Below are 19,142 nucleotides of genomic sequence, written 5' to 3'. Positions count from 1 at the left end.
TATTAAAAGTACGATGCTATAATAGAAAATAAACAAAAGTATGATGTTATAATTAACAAAATTATGATACTTTTGTTAATTATAACATTATACTTTTGTTTATTTTCTATCATAACATCGTACTTTTAAAATTATGGTTTAAATAATGTACCGTTTAATATGATTTTCTTATTAAAACACGTTAAATCCTTGATTTTTAGTTTAAGTTTCTTCTTCATAATCATCAAGAGCCTAGAAATACCCGCCTGAAATTGATTTAGAAATAAATTTCGGGTTGTCCCCGTTTTGGGACTACTTTTTGAATACTTTATCTCATTTAGGATGTGAATGTGTATTGCGTGATTGTTTGTTTAAGAAAAATTTGTTTGTCATTTTCTCTTTGCTCTTCGGGTATATATTCTTTTATATACCTGGGAGCCAAGGGGAAATGCTGCCAAATTTTTCTCAAACAAACAGTCATGCAATACACATTCTCGTCCAATTTTTATTTCTCAAGTATATATTTCTTTATATACTTGTGAATACTCTATCCATTCTGGAGTATATATTTCTTTATATAGCGCAAATACAATCTAACTTTCGATAACTATATATACAATATAAATTTTAATAATGAAACAACAATGACTATCGATAAGAGTTGGATTGGAGAGAATTGAATGTTTTCAAAATACTTGGAAGGTCTTAAAAACTTTATGAAGATTGATGAGAAACATGTCAACTCTAAAGGCAAAGTGCGTTACCCGTGCAAAACATGTGTGAATTCGTATCGACATGTTTTTCCTACGGTTTATGCCCACTTACATGACATTGGGTTTCTAGAAACATATACTACGTGGATTCATCACGGTGAGAAACAGGTTGGTTCTTCAGATTTAGGCTACAATTCGACTCCAAGAATAAACACTCAAGTAAACACGCCCGTAGGTAATGAGATGTTTGATGTAACTGACGATGTTATGGCAGAACAAAATAAAAATGAAGAAAATATAGACGAGGAGGGACGAGGTATAGACCCGAAATTTGATGATTTGTTTGAGGAGCTCAATACCAAGTTATACCCTGAATGTAGTGATATGTATGCCTTAAACTTTTTGGAAAAGTTGTTGCATATTAAAGTGATCAATAGATGGACAAATAATTCGTTTGACCAACTTGTAGAGTTACTAAGAGCTGCTTTCCCGAAGAGCAAGATTCCAGCCTCACACTATGAAGCTAAAAAGAAGTTGAGAAAGATAGGGTTAGGATATCAATCGATCCACACTTGTAAAAATGATTGTGCTTTGTTTTGGAAGGAGAATGGTTCCATGCAAAATTACTCGATTTGTAAGGAGAGTAGATGGGTGGACGCAACTACAAAGGAGAAGAAAGTACCACAAAAAGTGTTGCGGTACTTTCCTTTGACTCCAAGACTTCGGCGAATGTATAGCTCCAGATTCACAACTAAAGATATGAGTTGACATAATATTGGACGCTCAATAGATGGTATGATGTATCATCCGGGTGATGGGAAGTCATGGCAAGATTTTGATCAGAGATATCCAGAGTTTGCTAAAGAACCTATAAATGTTCGTCTAGGTTTGGCTGCTGATGGCTTCAATCCATTCGGCAACTTTAATAGTACGTATAGTACTTGGCCGGTTATATTGACTACCTACAATACACCACCATGGATATGTACGAAAGAGTCTTCTTTCATGCTAACTTTGCTCATTCATGGCCCTAAATCACCCTCAAAGGACATTGATGTTTTCTTGAGGCCTTTGGTGGAAGAGTTGAAAATGTTGTGGGTCGAAGGAGTCCAAATGAGAGATGCATCAACCAACACCGTATTCAACATGCGTGCAACTTTGTTATGGACTATCAACGATTTTCCAGCACATAGCAGTTTGTCTGGATGGAGTGGTCAAGGTTATTTAGCATGCCCTACTTGTAACACAGACACATCTTCCATTCATGCAACAAGATGTCTTATGTTGGTCACAGACGATTCTTGTGTATGAACCATAGGTGGAGGAAAATTTTATTGTTTAATGATCAACCCGAGTGAAGACCGCATCTAAGACGATTCAGTAATACAGTTATATTAAAGCAACTGGCTCGTCTCTGTGACAACCCGAAATTTTGTCCGTTTCCGTTACGTGATTTCCGTTAATAAAATTTCAAATTCATTAACTTCTCCGTCAACTTCTTGGTTTAGAAAATAATCTAGTTATATATAATTAAACTATTTGCGAGTCGGAACCAAAAATCACGCGAAAACCCGAATATCTCGAAAAATCAATCAGTTCTAGCCTAAGTGAGTTTACAGCCGTAAACTCGTTTACGACCGTAAACTCGTTTACGGCCGTATACCCGTTTACGGCCAGTAAAGAGTGGACCCCCCACCACCGACCACAAAACCCCTATAAATACGATACCTCCACCTTCATTTGAACATTTCTGGCCGAAAACTCTCTCCTTCTCTCTCTCAAAACCTTGACCGTAAACACCTAAAAACACCTTCAAACTTCGGGAAAGCATCGAGAAACACCGTTTGGAGTCACTTCGGGACATCTGGAGCACTTATCTCTCCGAAAACAGCACCATTGTTCTTGAGTTTACGGTCCACCTTCAAAGACCGTAAATATTGTTCTTGAGTTTACGGTCCAAGCCTTCAAAGACCGTAAACCCTATTCTGGAGTTTACGGCCGTAAACTCACCAAGCCTTCAGAAACCGTAAACTATCAGTCGACCGTAAACCCTTGTTCATGGTCGTAAACACCTTTTAAGTGGTGTTTTTGGTTGAAAACCCACTTTCTTCGATTCGATCAGTCCCGGTAACATTCCTCAACCGAACACAAGTGTTCTTCTGACACTTTATCTAACGAAATTGCTAATTTAGATACCTATATGTATTTATTTGATAATAGGATTCCGTTAAGTGTCACTTGCAACAACTCGGGGATCTTCATTTCAGTCAACGATTTCACGCAACAACTGTGAGTTCATACCCCTACATTTTCCATATTTTCAATGTTTTCAGGGGGGAATACAAGCTAAACATAAATGTTTTCAAGAATATACATAAAACTTTTGCAAATCTCATACTTTAAATCCCTTTTGTACTATGCTGAGCATAAGGGACGTTTTCACTAAAATTGCATAGTTTTTCCGGACACGCTATTCGCTACGTTTTACATGCAAACTATAATCGGTATAGTTTGGGATTTTTTCTAAAACATATCAAGTATAGAAACTTTCACTACTAAACATATGCACTAAGATAGAAACTGTTTACAGTTTACATCACTACTTTATCATGGTATTCATAACTGTAATTATCACTATATACGGTATACATACGGATTTTCACTACGGTAGAACGCTACTATACTACATGTAAACTAGATTGTATGATACTGTGAGGCGCTACTTCACTACTGTACCCATAGGTGTACAGGGATAAATCCTACCATAGTATAACTAGAGTCTCCTTGAGGGAGAGCGTGAGATTTGTGAATATATCTATTCGGGACTGACAATCCCACACCCGAACTGCTAGCTACAGTTGGGCAGGCATGCCTAGGGTGACAAATGTCATTTAACTCGGCGCCTGAAGAACGTTGGAAAGGTCTCTAGTCATATCAAGCATGGTTATACGACTCACAATATGTATAAATCACCTTTATTTTACAACTTGACATTCTTCAACAGTTTTATTTACACTAAATAGAACTAATACACACTACAACTGGAGAACTTTTAGGGTTTTCAAATAGAAACGAACATACAATGGTTGCACGCACGAAATACTATTACATCATGATTAGCATTAGCTAGTCACATGAAGTAATAATTTCGCATATCACTACAGTTTTCAGTGACAAACATTCATGGTTTTATACAGAATTGAGAACACTACATTTTCACTAAAGAAAATATCGAATTTTCTTGGAACTATACAAACATTTTATGAACTCATCAACGATTTTCACTACAAACCACCGCTTATGAACTCACCAGCTTTATGCTAATACTATTTCAAACTGCTTGTATTCTCAAGAAATCAATAGACAGGTACTTGCTGGATTTTCGAGGAACTGGAGCAATAAGAGTTTTATGTTTATACTATACAAAGCTATTGGATGTAATTCAAACAAAGTTTCAGACAAAGTTTCAACTGATGTAAACATTTTTATTTAAGTATTCACTGTAATGGTTGTGTTGCTATGATTGCTGTTATTCATTGGTTGTGATGCTACACATGACGTCCTCCGCCCCGGAACGTTTCCGCCATCGGTTTCGGGGTGTGACAGATTGGTATCAGAGCCCTTGTTTATAGCGAACTAGTATACCAAACCTTACGTGGTATACACCTATAAACACTAAGGGGCCTAAGTGCTCTACGCTAAAAGTATACTTTCAAAATATAAAGTATTTTTATAAAAGTATAAGAGCATGCATACATAACAAAATTCGTGTCGCTAGTAGAACAGAACAAAAGTATTTGGATGCTGGAACGCTGCGGTTAAACCCGGGTAGTTATGTAATCAAGTCTAGGGTGAATATAGCCTGATCAACTATATTCAGTCAAGACATGACCAACATGTGCTTGGGAGTGACTGTGGTATTACAGCAGGCCTAAAAACTTACCAAAATCATTCCACGTAAAATACTATAGGAGTATTTTAGCTAGAGCCAAACTCAGTATACAGATTCACTCTAAGCGTTGCTACCTCTTCTTCCTTAAGCGATAACTTACTTGTGTTAGTAACCTTTCTGTGCTTATCGCTCAGTAGTATGCTTTTATTATCAGGATGAGATATATTTTGTTTTTATATATCTCGAGGACTTACCATCCTCTTCTTCCTGATTGATTTTCTAGAACAAGATGCCTCCTCGACCAAGACACATCAGAAGAAACAACGACACTCCGCCACCACCACCGCCCCCTCAGTTCGATCCTGTCATGTTCCAGGCAGCAGTTACCGCCGCCGTGACTGCAGCAATGGCACAAGTGAATGCTGGTGGGGCTGGATGTGGAACCGACCCACAGAGACAAGATGGAAGTCAAGGACATCAAAATGAGTGTTGCTAAAAGGACTTCATGACTGCAAAACCCAAGTCCTTCGACGGAAACGGAGGTGTCATCGCCCTGACTCGATGGTTCGAGAATATCGAATCCATCTTCGAAATTTGTGTCTGTTCTGAAGCAAACAAGGTGAAGTTCGCCGCCTGCACCTTCACCGACAGAGCCTTGACCTGGTGGAATGGTCGAGTTAAAACCCTAACCCTGCCAGTGGCTAATGCCATGGGTTGGGAAAGACTGAAGGAGCTCATGCTCACGGAGTACTGCCCGAGGGGTGAAGTGCAAAAGTTGGAGCACGAACGCTGGAACTTGAAGATGAAGGGTTCCGACATCGCTGCCTACACCGCTAGATTCTGTGATCTGACTCTCCTTTGTCCGGGAATGGTCACCCCGGAAAGCAAGAAAATCGAGAGGTACATTTGGGGATTGACGCAACCCACAAAAGAAAATGTCTTGGCTACAAGGCCGACGACATTTGAAAGCGCCAAGGATCTGTCACAGACTCTGATCGATCATGGAATCGATCTGGATGAGGTGGCAGCTGTCTCCGATCCACAAAAGGAAAGCGGTGGGAAGAAGAAGAAGTTTGGTAACAAACGGAAGGGTCAGTCTTCGCAGGAGCCCTCCAAGAAACATCAGTGGCAGTTCATGCTGTTACTGCTTCTGCTGCTGCTCCCACTGCTATTCCAACCACCCAATCTCCTACCCGTGGTTATGCTGGAAAACTACCCCTGTGCAACAAGTGTAATTTCCATCATCACAGGCCCTGCCGTGAGTTGAATTGCGACAGCTGTGGAAAGAAGGGACACACAGCTCGATACTGCAAGGCACTGGCTCAACCAACCAACCAGGCTCCAGGAGCGGGCGCTGGTCAAACTTGTTATGGATGTGGAGAGGCTGGGCACTTCAGGAGAAACTGCCCCAAGGCAACAACGGGTGGCAGTACAGGAAGAGTTCTAGTGATGGGCCAGGAGGAAGCAGTTGCTGATCCTACCGTTGTTACGGGTACGTTCCTCCTTGATAACTCCCATGCATGCATTCTTTTCGATTCTGGTGCAGAGAGGAGTTTTGTTAGTCATGCATTCAAACATCTAATCAAATGTAAATCCCAACCTCTAACCGAAACATTTACCGTCGAGATGGCTAACGGAAAGAAGGAGAGCACTAACGACATATTCATAGGATGTACTCTTACCCTAGACAATCATTCTTTTCCCATCGATCTTATGCATGTGTCCATCAAGAGCTTCGATGTCATTAACGGCATGGATTGGTTGAGTTCCAATCGTGCTGATATTCTTTTCTTCGAGAAGGCTATCCGTCTCAATCTTCACTCTGGCAAAACCCTTGTGATTTATGGTAGGGGTGAGCAAACCCAAACCAAGAAACCGAGAAACCGACTAAAACCGACGAAACTGAAACCGAAAAAACCGAAACCGAAGCAAAACCGACGGTTAGGGTTTGAAATTTTTAAAAACCGAAAAGTCGGGTTCGGTTTCGGTTTTTACCCAGAAACCGACCCATACTTAAAACCGAAAAACCTGTTAGATTAGGTGTCTAAGCTCATAACTATAATTGTTATGTACTTGAATTGATAGTAGCAATGTCCTTTTGGGTTGCCTTCAAACCTGGCAATTGAATAGGATAATTGTTGGAGAGAGAAGAATGATTTATTAATTTATTGCTTGGTTAATAAATTAATAATCAAGATAAATGATTTATTAATGTATTATGGATATAATATATTAATTAGAAATCATATTGTTTAATTAATATTTAATCAGAAATTAATTTGGAATTAATTTTGGGATTAAAGGAATTAATTGAAACTGCTGGGACTAAAGGTGACAATGTTCAAAAGTTGTGCATTGAGCATTCTAGAACCTCCCTTAGAGGTGGGGAACGAAATCTACATACAGTGTCCTAGGGTTTCCTTGGGCTCTAAGGGTACCTTGGAAGCCTTAGGGAGGAAGTTAAGGGATTAGGGTTATCTAAGATACACCTGCCTTATCCTAAACCTTCCTTATCACCTATATAAACCCCTATAGGGTTGGATTTCATCGAAGGCACTCCAAGAAAGGCTAAGGGCCGAAATTCTACTCTACTTCTCTCTCTCCATAGTAATCCTTGGTTGCTAGGTTTGTTTGTGAGCCATTAGAGGCGCGACACTTGTGGCGCTTGCTACCAAAGTTCAAGACTTCAAGGATTTGATTGTTATTACAATATAACAATCAAGGTATGTATCCTAACTCTAATTATATGTTAATTTCGAAAATTACATGTGCCTCCTAGGGTTTCTAGTTTTTGTGTTCAATGATTGTATGTCTAATAGTGAAAACATAGATCCTCAAATTAGGGTTGCATGCACACATAGGATTGTTTGTTATGTACAAAACCTATCAGTGGTATCAGAGCGTATGGTTTTTGTTTTCAATTAGATTTGGTACAATTGATTGAACTAGACAAAATTAGGGTTTATGGCTATTAAACCCTAAGGCCTTTAAATTTTCGCAAATTAGGGTTTAAGAACCCAATTTTTCGAAAATCCCTAAGGGTTTTCAAACCCTTTCCTTTGGCCACCTTGGAGTCGAAATCTAGGGTTTCCTAACCCTAGGGTTTTTCATTTTTAGGCAAGTTTGAAAGCCTTGCCTTCCACTCCAAGCAGAAGATTTCGAAATCTAAGGAATCTGTTAGTAGGTTGTTATTTTTGGTAATTATCTTGTTAATTGTTTAATTGGGTAATTAAAGATATTCCTGTCTAAATTTCGAAATCCATGGATATAGGATTAAATTAAGTTAATATATTTAATTTAAATTGGTAATCCTTATTTGATTTAATAATTTAATTAATTGTTTAATTTTTGAATAATTATTAAATCAAAATAGTTCAAATTACACCCTTATGGTTTTATTAATTAAAAGTCTAATATTATATGGAATTACACTTTTATTAAGTTAGTTAAAAGTCTAATATTAATCAAAATAGTATAACTTAAAATACTAGGTGGTTTTATTAATTTTCTCTAGGTGGTTTTATTAATTTTCAAATTAAAAGTCTAATATTACCGTTAGTAGGCCTCATTCACGAAGCCGATCTATAAGGGGGGTATAAGTTATGGCCTATAAAATGGCCATTTAATGGGTTTCCACTCTCACCCACCGCTTTCTTGATTGGTGGAGGGTCGTTAGCCGAACGGGTAGGATATGGCAAACCCTCTCCTCATTAAAAGTATAATGAATAAAGTAACTAAATGTTTTTTTACCAAATTCCCAATCTTAGTACTTTAGGAAAAAGTGAAATCGATGCAATTCCATGGAATTACACTTTGTACCCTTGTTGAGACGTTAGTGGAGCGTGTGTGGTTAACCGGCACACTAAATGGGTTCTAAGCAAAGGTAGTGAAGGGTGACTCGGTGTTTGTCATAGTTCGATGGAGCGTGTGTGGTTAACCGGCACATCGAATAGGTGACTGTAACATTGGGGGCACCATGTAAGTTTGCATGGTTATTCACACACTGTTTTGTGATCCTCGGTATCCCAGTCACAAATCAAGGGGCATATCGAGATTTAAACATGTCATTGAAAAGTTCAACGAATCTCAAAGGATCTAGGAGTTTTCAATACATTTAAAACTTAATCTCCTTTTCGTTTTTCATGGTGGAAAATTAGTGAATCGTCATTCACTTACCTTCAAATGTTCTGCAAGTTGGATTACGGCATCCCTCTTCCAAATTGTAGAATATTGTGTTGGATCCTAGCCTTAATATCTCATTTGGGTGTTTTATTAAGGACTCAATCAACTAACTTGAATTTTCTCCCATTTTATAGATGTCAAAGTCTGACAACTATGGTCTTCCTAAATCCATTGGAAAAAGTTTTCCACGTGAAGATGATGTTCCACGATTGTATTGTGGAAATAGAAATCATGCTTCATTTCCTCCACCTCCTCCAATAATTCTCCCTGACCCACATGTTTGAAGACTTGAAAAGTTTAAGGTCACTCAAGCCCTATTGGCAAAAGACACGAAAATGGAAAGTCTATATGTGCTCATGTCTTGGATAAAAGGTTACATATTGATAAATTGGGATTGTTGGGTGTCGATGTTTAAAGGAAGTTGGCTGTTGACTTGGTTCTTCAGTCACTTCCCGAATCATATGGTAAGTTTGTTAGAGAGTACTATATGATGGACCACGACATGACCCTTATTGATTTGACTTATTTGCTTATTGCTGCTGAATCAGAAATGATTAGTCGTACTGGTCAGCAAATTTGTCTGGTAAATCAATATCCCAACCCTCTATGGGCAATGGTAACATTGGAAGTCCAGAAAAGTTTTCTCTACGCAAGAGAAAGACTGAGTTTGAGATAGTCTCGTGTGCCATTCCAGAGAGTCCATAAGTTTCTACTGCCAAAAAGAAGGGGCATTGGTTACGAAGCTGCCCTGACTACCTGAGAGATCTAAGAGATGGGAGAGTCAAGATGTATGACTCTGCTTCAGGTAAAAATCCACTATCTAACTCTATTAAGTTCCCATTTGGAGATTCTTAATACATGATGTGATAAGATTACATTTCGATGTTTTGAAGGATCGAAGAAAGGAAAGGAAGCTTAAAGGAAGGAGCAAGCTGAGTCTAATCGCAAAGAAATGGATTTCGATCGCATGATTCAAGGATCAGATATTTAAGCTACTACTTTAGAGTTAGGATAGATTGCTAAGTAATATTTACATAGTTTTCATTAGTAATCGCATTGTAAGGACAATATTTTTCCGCAATAAAATAAATTTTGATTTATCTTATTTATGTTTCCTTGCGATGGATTTTATGAAAATTGGTGTTTGAATGGTTCTATTGTTAGCAATATTGTGAATGGATTCGATTCTCAATTATGTTATTTGTGGAAATGTCAGAAATTTACCAAATGAGGAAAGATTCTCATCGCCCAAGTTTCAACTGGACAGAAACTTGGAATCATGCAACTGGTATTGTGTGACGAATGAGAACCTTCGTATATGGAAAATTGAGACTAATTCCTTGTTCACATAAGTATGTGAGTCAAGTGAAGGATAATGAGATCTGGTACACAATGTTGTGCGCTAGTCAAGTCCACCACAAAGATCGATAAAATGTTCGTCATGATTTGCTAAAAGATTAGTAAATATGATTATACTTAAAAGATTAAGTATGATTCTGAATCATTGAAAGGTTTCAATGAATGGCAGAACGAATAAGAAGAATCAATTAGGCAAGAAAAATAAAAGTTTCTCCAATCTAAGAAGAAGGGAGAGTACTTTTATATCATGTTTATGATCGTCTTAAGAACGATATTACAATTCATCCTCTAAGGACACCTTAGTGCACTAGTATGGCTAAGAAGAGGAGTCGAGAATTGTCAAATTGGTTAAGACAATAAGATGAATCGCACTTCGTTCCAAAATCAAGTCATAGAGTCAAACTCCAAGATTGTGACTTGAGTGACATAATCTTAAGTATGAATGTTCTTATATTTGCACATTTTGGTAAGTTGTGATGTCTTGAATAAGACATAGACCAACTAGTACCAAATTGCACGTAGTTTTGTCTTGATATAGACACACACTAACTCTTGGATATTTGTTTTGTCAAGAAATGTTTCTTGATAAGAGAATCTAATATGTCAAGAGGTCAGTGGGAGTCTAAAGATCCTGAAAAGTTTCAAGAACAAATCAAGAAGTAAACCTATTAAACACTAGCACACGACTTGAGGATTATAACCTATCGTGTTGACAAAATTTTATTTCTGTGCCAATCCAGTTGAGTGATTATGCATATGAGTTCTACGAGTTCTCAATTGAATGCATAAGGGCAAACACCTTGATCAATGAAAGTACATTGACTGGCATAGGTGAGCTGCTAAATAATTGGGAAGCAATGGTGGGACACTTGATGGCAAGAAATTAAGAATGAACAAGTTCTATCAATAAGAGTTTGGATTTGTCCCAAACATTATCTTATGATTGTGGGTATGACAAAATCACATGGATAGAACACATGCACCATAAAATCTAAGTGTCATAAGGTTTCTCTCCTTCATGAAAATGATTGTGAGGAAACGCTTTCACTAAGAGAGATTTTAAGGAGATGGCGATTATGTAAATTGCATTCTCGAATTCGATTATGATTACGACATCCCTCTTCATAGTTCGAATTGTGAGATTTGGCAATTAGTTTGAACATTCGAGACTTACTGATATAAGTTCTAGAATTTTTAGACACACATGTGAGCTATCTAAGGAAAGGTGTATGAGTTGTTTTCTAGAAGATTAGATAAAAGCTTATCGAAGCATCTCGTGTCAGAAATATGAACTTCGGTAAGAAAGTCAATAAGTATTGATTTCTAGAAGTCCAACTGATTTCTGAATAGATGTCAAAGCTAGTGGGAGCATAAGTGTTATGATGGTAAGAAGATAATTATCATGTTAGTGGGAGCATGATTATTATGATTTGCGAGTTAGCAATATTAATTATAGAAAACAAGAATTTCAATTTGCCAAGTTGCAAGGGTTGAAGAGTTGTTTTGCTATAATTAAGGGAGAGGATATTATACTTCATTTCAAATCTAAAAGCTTAGATTGTGAGATTTTAGTTAAATTTAGTCAAATATAAATGAATGTTATGTTGGAATGGTTCAACGTAAGGAAATTCTATATATGGAAAGGATAATTGCGTTCTCAAAATTTGGATATGATTACGGCATCCCTCTTCATAATCAAAATTATGATAATATAGAAAATAGAAATATTATAGTAGGAGACTGGTAAAGTATCACGTCTTTATGTAAGACATTATGAATCGTGTCCCATACGCTTTGGGTATAGGATCGATTGCATATGCTATAATATCCGATCGTTCTGATTTTCCAAATGCCTAGGGCATTAAGAGGGAAAGGGACCAGAACCGGATTTGACTAAATTAATTAAACATCTGTCAAGGACAATCTAAGGTTCGCTAAGGATTGGTCGCTTGTGGACAGTTGGAAGTAAATTATTAAATGGACCATATCGACATCATTATGAATAAGTAAGACTCTATTAAGAATGAGTTGTCATATGGCAAATATGGAAATGTTTCCATATTGGGAGTTGGATATATAAGAATCTATGTCTAGATTAGAAACTTTTATGCAAGAAGGATGTTCAAAGGAATGTACTTTGAATGTGAGTCTTCACGTCTATGGAATTGTCTTGCAACAATCTCCGATAGAGAACTTTGTAATTTCATTGGCTGAGTCTTGGTGACTTTTGTGTAGTGACATTACGATAGGATCGTTGCATAAAATGTTAGAATCTAACATATTCTAATAGTGGCAAGAATTTTATATTCTTACATTAACAATGAGTTTTGGGGATTGTGAAATGAGTTTCATTGGAAATGTTTTCCAATTGATCTATTTCACAAAGAAAGGATGATAGGTAAACATAGTGTGCATGCTTGGTGTATGGGACAACTGTTGTTATAATTCAAGTGTCAAGTTGATTATCTGAAACAGTATACAATGAATAATGAGTAATCAACATGGTGACTAAATAAAAGGTGTTTTATTTATACTCAAAAGTTTTGGGGTCATATAGGATTAAGTATTATTATTGTGTTTCACTTTGCATGTTTTGACTTCCAGAATAACTAGGTTATTCAAACATCCACAGTCGCTCATACATTGCGAGTAGGTATGAAGCAAGATTGTCATGAGTCGGTCTGTAGATTGTCTAAAGTGTTTAGACATAGCAAAAGTTTGTTGCAGAGTTCATGAGTGCTTTAATAAGATTAGAGTATTGGATTAAACCCACGCTCACTTGAATCACTTCATGGATTTTATCACGAGTGATTGTGAGACGATAATATCTTATATTCTTGAAACAAAGAGATATGAGTTACAGTTTGCAAATCGGTTCCACATTGATAATACGTAAACGCACCAGTAACTTGGTGTTATAAAACGTATTGTTGTGTGTGATTTGATGAGTAAATAGAGCAAGCATATGAGTCGATGTTTATCCGTTCCTTTTAGCTAAAGTTGGATAAAAGCGATATGTGTGGGCCCCTCGATGATTTAGTGATGACACCATAAAGTGCTTGGCCAAGCCGAGACTGGTTTGATTTGTTCAATTAGTCAGTCGTCATAAATCGAAAATCGGGAAACAGAACATAGACAGAGAGAATGATTAAAATCCATGTCTCGTGTCTATACGATATCTAGAATGAAGGAATATATGATCCCTTATCTAAGGACACGTCACTGACTAGGTCAGAGTTCGACAACGGCTTTTGGTAGCTAAAATTTGCTAGTCAATTTTTGAAGTTATACTTGCAATTATAGTTATTACACTTATCCAAGTGGGAGGCTGTTAGATTAGTTGTCTAAGCCCATAACTATAATTGTTATGTAGTTGAATTGATAGTAGCAATGTCCTTTTGGGTTGCCTTCAAACCTGACAATTGAATAGGATAATTGTTGGAGAGAGAAGAATGATTTATTAAATTTATTGCTTGGTTAATAAATTAATAATCAAGATAAATGATTTATTAATGTATTATGGATATAATATATTAATTAGAAATCATATTGTTTAATTAATATTTAATCAGAAATTAATTTGGAATTAATTTTGGGATTAAAGGAATTAATTGAAACTGCAGGGACTAAAGGTGACAATGTTCAAAAGTTATGCATTGAGCATTCTAGAACCTCCCTTAGAGGTGGGGAACGAAATCTAGAGTGTCCTAGGGTTTCCTTGGGCTCTAAGGGTGCCTTGGAAGCCTTAGGGAGGAAGTTAAGGGATTAGGGTTATCTAAGATACACCTGCCTTATCCTAAACCTTCCTTATCACCTATATAAACCCCTATAGGGTTGGATTTCGTCGAAGGCACCCCAAGAAAGGCTAAGGGCCGAAATTCTACTCTACTTCTCTCTCTCCATAGTAATCCTTGGTTGCTAGGTTTGTTTGTGAGCCATTAGAGGCGCGACACTTGTGGCGCTTGCTACCAAAGTTCAAGACTTCAAGGATTTGATTGTTATTACAATATAACAATCAAGGTATGTATCCTAACTCTAATTATATGTTAATTTCGAAAATTACATGTGCCTCCTAGGATTTCTAGTTTTTGTGTTCAATGATTGTATGTCTAATAGTGAAAACAGAGATCCTCAAATTAGGGTTGCATGCACACATAGGATTGTTTGTTATGTACAAAACCTATCAAAACCGACCCAAGAAACCGACCCATCCAACCGGAGAAACCGACTCATACTTTCTTGTTTTTTGGTTATAATAGACTATTCCAGGCTTTTGTTGTAACTTGTAATAGACTATTTGGTTGTAAGACTCATGTTTTTTGAAGTATTTAACTTCAATTTGGTGTTTTTGAAGTATTTAACTTCTTGCTTCATTTTTGGAAAATGGGTTAAAACCCAAAACCCATGGGTTTAAACCCATAACCCGTGAGTGTATGGGTTGATCCCAAGAAACCGAAAAACCGACCAAACCGACCATAGAACTCAAGAAACCGAACCGACCAGAAACCGATCATATTGGGTTCTGAAAACCATAAACCGAACATTTATGGGTTGGGTTGGGTTTGGGTCCAAAACCGACCCAAACCGACCCATGCACAGCCCTAATTTATGGTTATAAACTCAGTTCGAACCTCCGTATCATCTCGTGCATCAAAGCTCGGAAGCATCTGCGGAAGGAGTGTCATGCATTCCTAGCTCATGTTGTCGACGAGACACAAAAAGTTAGAGACCTCGAGAGCATCCCCGAAGTCTGTAACTTTCCTGAGGTTTTCCCCGAAGATCTCCCAGGAATCCCTCCCGAGCGCCAAGTTGAGTTTCGTATCGATTTAATCCCCGGAGCTACTCTCGTAGCTAAATCTCCTTACCGTTTAGCGCCAGTGGAAATGCAGGAATTATCCAGCCAGCTCAATGAGTTGATCAGCAAAGGATTCATAAGGCCGAGTTCCTCACCCTAGGGAGCTCCGATCTTATTCGTGAAGAAAAAAGACGGATCATTCCGGATGTGCATCTACTACCGAGAGCTGAACAAGCCTACCATCAAGAACCGATATCCCTTACCCAGAATCGACGATCTCTTCGACCAACTTCAGGGAGCCAGCTATTTTTCAAAGATAGATCTAAGATCAGGGTACCATCCGTTGCGAGTTCATGAGAATGATGTTCCCAAAACAGCATTACGAACTCGCTATGGACACTATGAGTTTGTAGTAATGCCCTTTGGTCTAACCAACGCACCGGCAGTATTCATGAACCTGATGAATCGGGTGTGCCGCCCTTTCTTAGACAAGTTCGTGATTGTGTTCATCGACGATATACTTGTCTATTTGCGGAGTGAGAATGATCATAAACAGCACTTAAGGCAGGTGTTGGAAACATTAAGGGCAGAAAAACTATACGCGAAATTCTCGAAGTGCGAATTCTGGATCAGGAAGGTAAATTTCCTAGGACACGTGATTAGCAAGGAAGGAATACACGTGGACCCTTCCAAGATCAAAGCGATTGAGAATTGGTCTGCACCAAAGACACCCACAGAAATCCGACAATTCTTGGGTCTCGCGGGCTATTATCGCAGGTTCATCCAAAATTTCTCCAAAATCGCAAAGCCTTTAACTACCCTGACACAAAAGGGTGTAACCTTTAGTTGGGGAGTTAAGTAAGACAGTGCGTTTCAAACCTTGAAACAGGCCCTATGCAGAGCACCTATCTTGTCCCTGCCCGAAGGGACGGAAGAATTCGTAGTCTATTATGATGCATCCAATCAGGGCCTAGGGTGTGTGCTTATGCAGAGAGGAAAGGTCATCGCCTATACCTCGAGGCAGTTGAAAACACACGAAGTCAATTACACAACCCATGATTTGGAGTTGGGAGCAGTGGTCTTTGCGTTAAAGATCTGGAGACACTATCTCTATGGAACCAAGTGCACTATCTTCACCGACCATAAGAGCTTGCAGCACATCTTTGATCAGAAAGAGTTAAACATGAGACAGCGACGATGGGTCGAGCTACTCAGTGACTACGAGTGCGAAATTCGCTATCATCCCGGCAAGGCCAATGTGGTAGCAGATGTCCTCAGTCGAAAGGAGTATTTGGGGCGTAAGGTGAAGGCACTAACAATGACCATCCATTCCCACCTGTCCGTGCAGATCAGAGAGGCTCAGCTGGAAGCCTTAAAACCGGAGAGCATGCCAGGTGAAGCCTTGAGAGGAATGGAAAAGAATCTAGAGATCAAGGGAGATGGAGCCTATTATTTCATGGACCGAATCTGGACCCCAAAGTTCGGTGGTTACAGAGAGGTTGTCATGAATGAGGCTCACAAGACTAAATACTCCGTTCACCCAGGTTCGGATAAGATGTATCTGGATCTCAAACAACTCTATTGGTGGCCAAACATGAAAGCGGAAATTGCTACTTTCGTGGGCAAGTGTCTGACTTGTGCCAAGGTAAAAGTAGAATATCAAAAGCCCTCAGATATAATTCAGCAGCCGGAAATACCTGAGTGGAAATGGGAAAGGATAACCATGGATTTTATCACCAAGTTACCCAGATCTCCGAGTGGGCACGACGCCATTTGGGTAATAGTCGATCGGTTGACAAAATCCGCCCACTTCCTACCAATCAAAGAAAACTTCAAAATGGAGAGACTCACCCGAATATACCTTCGAGAAATAGTTCGCCTTCATGGTGTACCTGCATCCATTATCTCCGATCGAGATAGCAGGTTTACATCAAGGTTCTGGCAGTCACTATAGAAGGCTCTTGGAACTAAGTTGGATATGAGCACGACTTATCATCCGCAGACTGATGGACATAGTGAGAGAACAATTCAGACATTGGAAGACATGTTGAGAGCCTGCGCCATCGATTTCGGCGCATCATGGGACACTCATCTTCCTTTGGTTGAATTTTCCTACAACAACAGCTACCATACCAGCATCAAGGCTGCGCCGTTTGAAGCCCTCTATGGCCGTAAGTGCAGATCCCCTCTGTGCTGGGCTGAGGTGGGCGACACGTAGCTAGCCAGGGGTCAAGTCCCCTACAGTACTCTCACTGGTCCTGAAATTATCCGAGAGACAACTGAGAAGATTGTACAAATCCGGGAACGATTGAAAGCCTCACGAGATAGACAAAAGAGCTACGCCGATAAGAGACGAAAACCCTTGGAGTTCCAGGTTGGTGATCGCGTCCTTCTGAAGGTCTCACCCTGGAAACGCATGACACGCTTTGAAAAGCGTGGAAAGCTAAACCCAAGGTACATTGGACCGTTCAAAATCCTTGCTAGGATCGGTCCCGTAGCATACAAACTCCATTTACCGCTGGAGCTCAGCAACATCCATCCTGTCTTCCACGTATCGAACCTAAAGAAGTGTCTGTCCGATGAGACACTTGTGATTCCTCTCGATGAGATTGAAATCAACGAGAACCTCAACTTCGTGGAAGAACCGGTCGAAGTCATGGACAGAGAGATCAAACGAACGAAACAAAGTCGCATCCCGATAGTGAAGGTTCGTTGGAATGCCAAGCGGGGACCTGAATTCACTTGGGAGCGCGAAGATCAGATGAAACAGAAGTATTCGCATCTCTTTCCTAATCCATGATTCGTATTCTATGTTCGAATTTCGGGACTAAATTCCGTTTAACGGGGGGATGATGTGACAACCCGAAATTTTGTCCGTTTCCGTTACGCGATTTCCGTTAATAAAATTTCGAATTCATTAAATTCTCCGTCACCTTCTTGGTTTAGAAAATAATCTAGGTATATATAATTAAATTATTTGCGAGTCGGAACCAAAAATCGCGCGGAAACCCGAAGATCTCGAAAAATCAATCACTTCCGGCCTAAGTGAGTTTACAGTCGTAAACTCGTTTACGACCGTAAACCCGTTTACAGCGAGTAAAGAGTGGACCCCCCACCACCGACCACAAAACCCCTATAAATGCGATACCTCCACCTTCATTTGAACATTTCAGGCCGAAAACTCTCTCCTTCTCTCTCTCAAAACCTTGACCGTAAACACCTAAAAACACCTTCAAACTTCAGGAAAGCATCGAGAAACACCGTTTGGAGTCACTTCGGGACGTCTGGAGCACTTATCTCTCCGAAAACAGCACCATTGTTCTTGAGTTTACGGTCTACCTTCAAAGCCCGTAAACATTGTTCTTGAGTTTACGGTCCAAGCCTTCAAAGATCGTAAACCCTTTTCTTGAGTTTACGGCCTTAAACTCACCAAGCCTTCAGAAACCGTAAACTATCAGTCGACTGTAAACCCTTGTTCACGACCGTAAACACCTTTTAAGTGGTGTTTTTGGTTGAAAACCCACTTTCTTCGATTCGATCAGTCCCGGTAACATTCCTCAACCGAACACAAGTGTTCTTCTGACACTTTATCTAACGAAATTGCTAATTTAGATACCTATATGTATTTATTTGATAATAGGATTTCGTTAAGTGTCACGTGCAACAAGTCGGGGATCTTCATTTCAGTCAACGATTTCACGCAACAACTGTGAGTTCATAACCCTACATTTTCCATACTTTCAATGTTTTCAGGGGGGGAATACAAGCTAAACATAAATGTTTTCAAGAATATACATAAAACTTATGCAAATCTCATACTTTAAATCCCTTTTGTACTATGCTGAGCATAAGGGATGTTTTCACTAAAATTGCATAGTTTTTCCGGACACGCTATTCGCTACGTTTTACATGCAAACTATAATCGGTATAGTTTGGGATTTTTTCTAAAACATATCAAGTATAGAAACTTTCACTACTAAACATATGCACTAAGACAGAAACTGTTTACAGTTTACATCACTACTTTATCATGGTATTCATAACTGTAATTATCACTATATACGGTATACATACGGATTTTCACTATGGTAGAACGCTACTACACTACATGTAAACTAGATTGTACGATACTGTGAGGCGCTACTTCACTACTGTACCCTTAGGTGTACAGGGATAAATCCTACCATAGTATAACCAGAGTCTCCTGGAGGGAGAGCATGAG

This window comes from Lactuca virosa, chromosome 6 (genome assembly GCF_052849685.1).
Source record: "Lactuca virosa cultivar CGN04683 chromosome 6, Lactuca_virosa_CGN04683_v6, whole genome shotgun sequence".
NCBI lineage: Eukaryota > Viridiplantae > Streptophyta > Magnoliopsida > Asterales > Asteraceae > Lactuca > Lactuca virosa.
Note: the sequence above shows the minus strand (reverse complement) of the source record.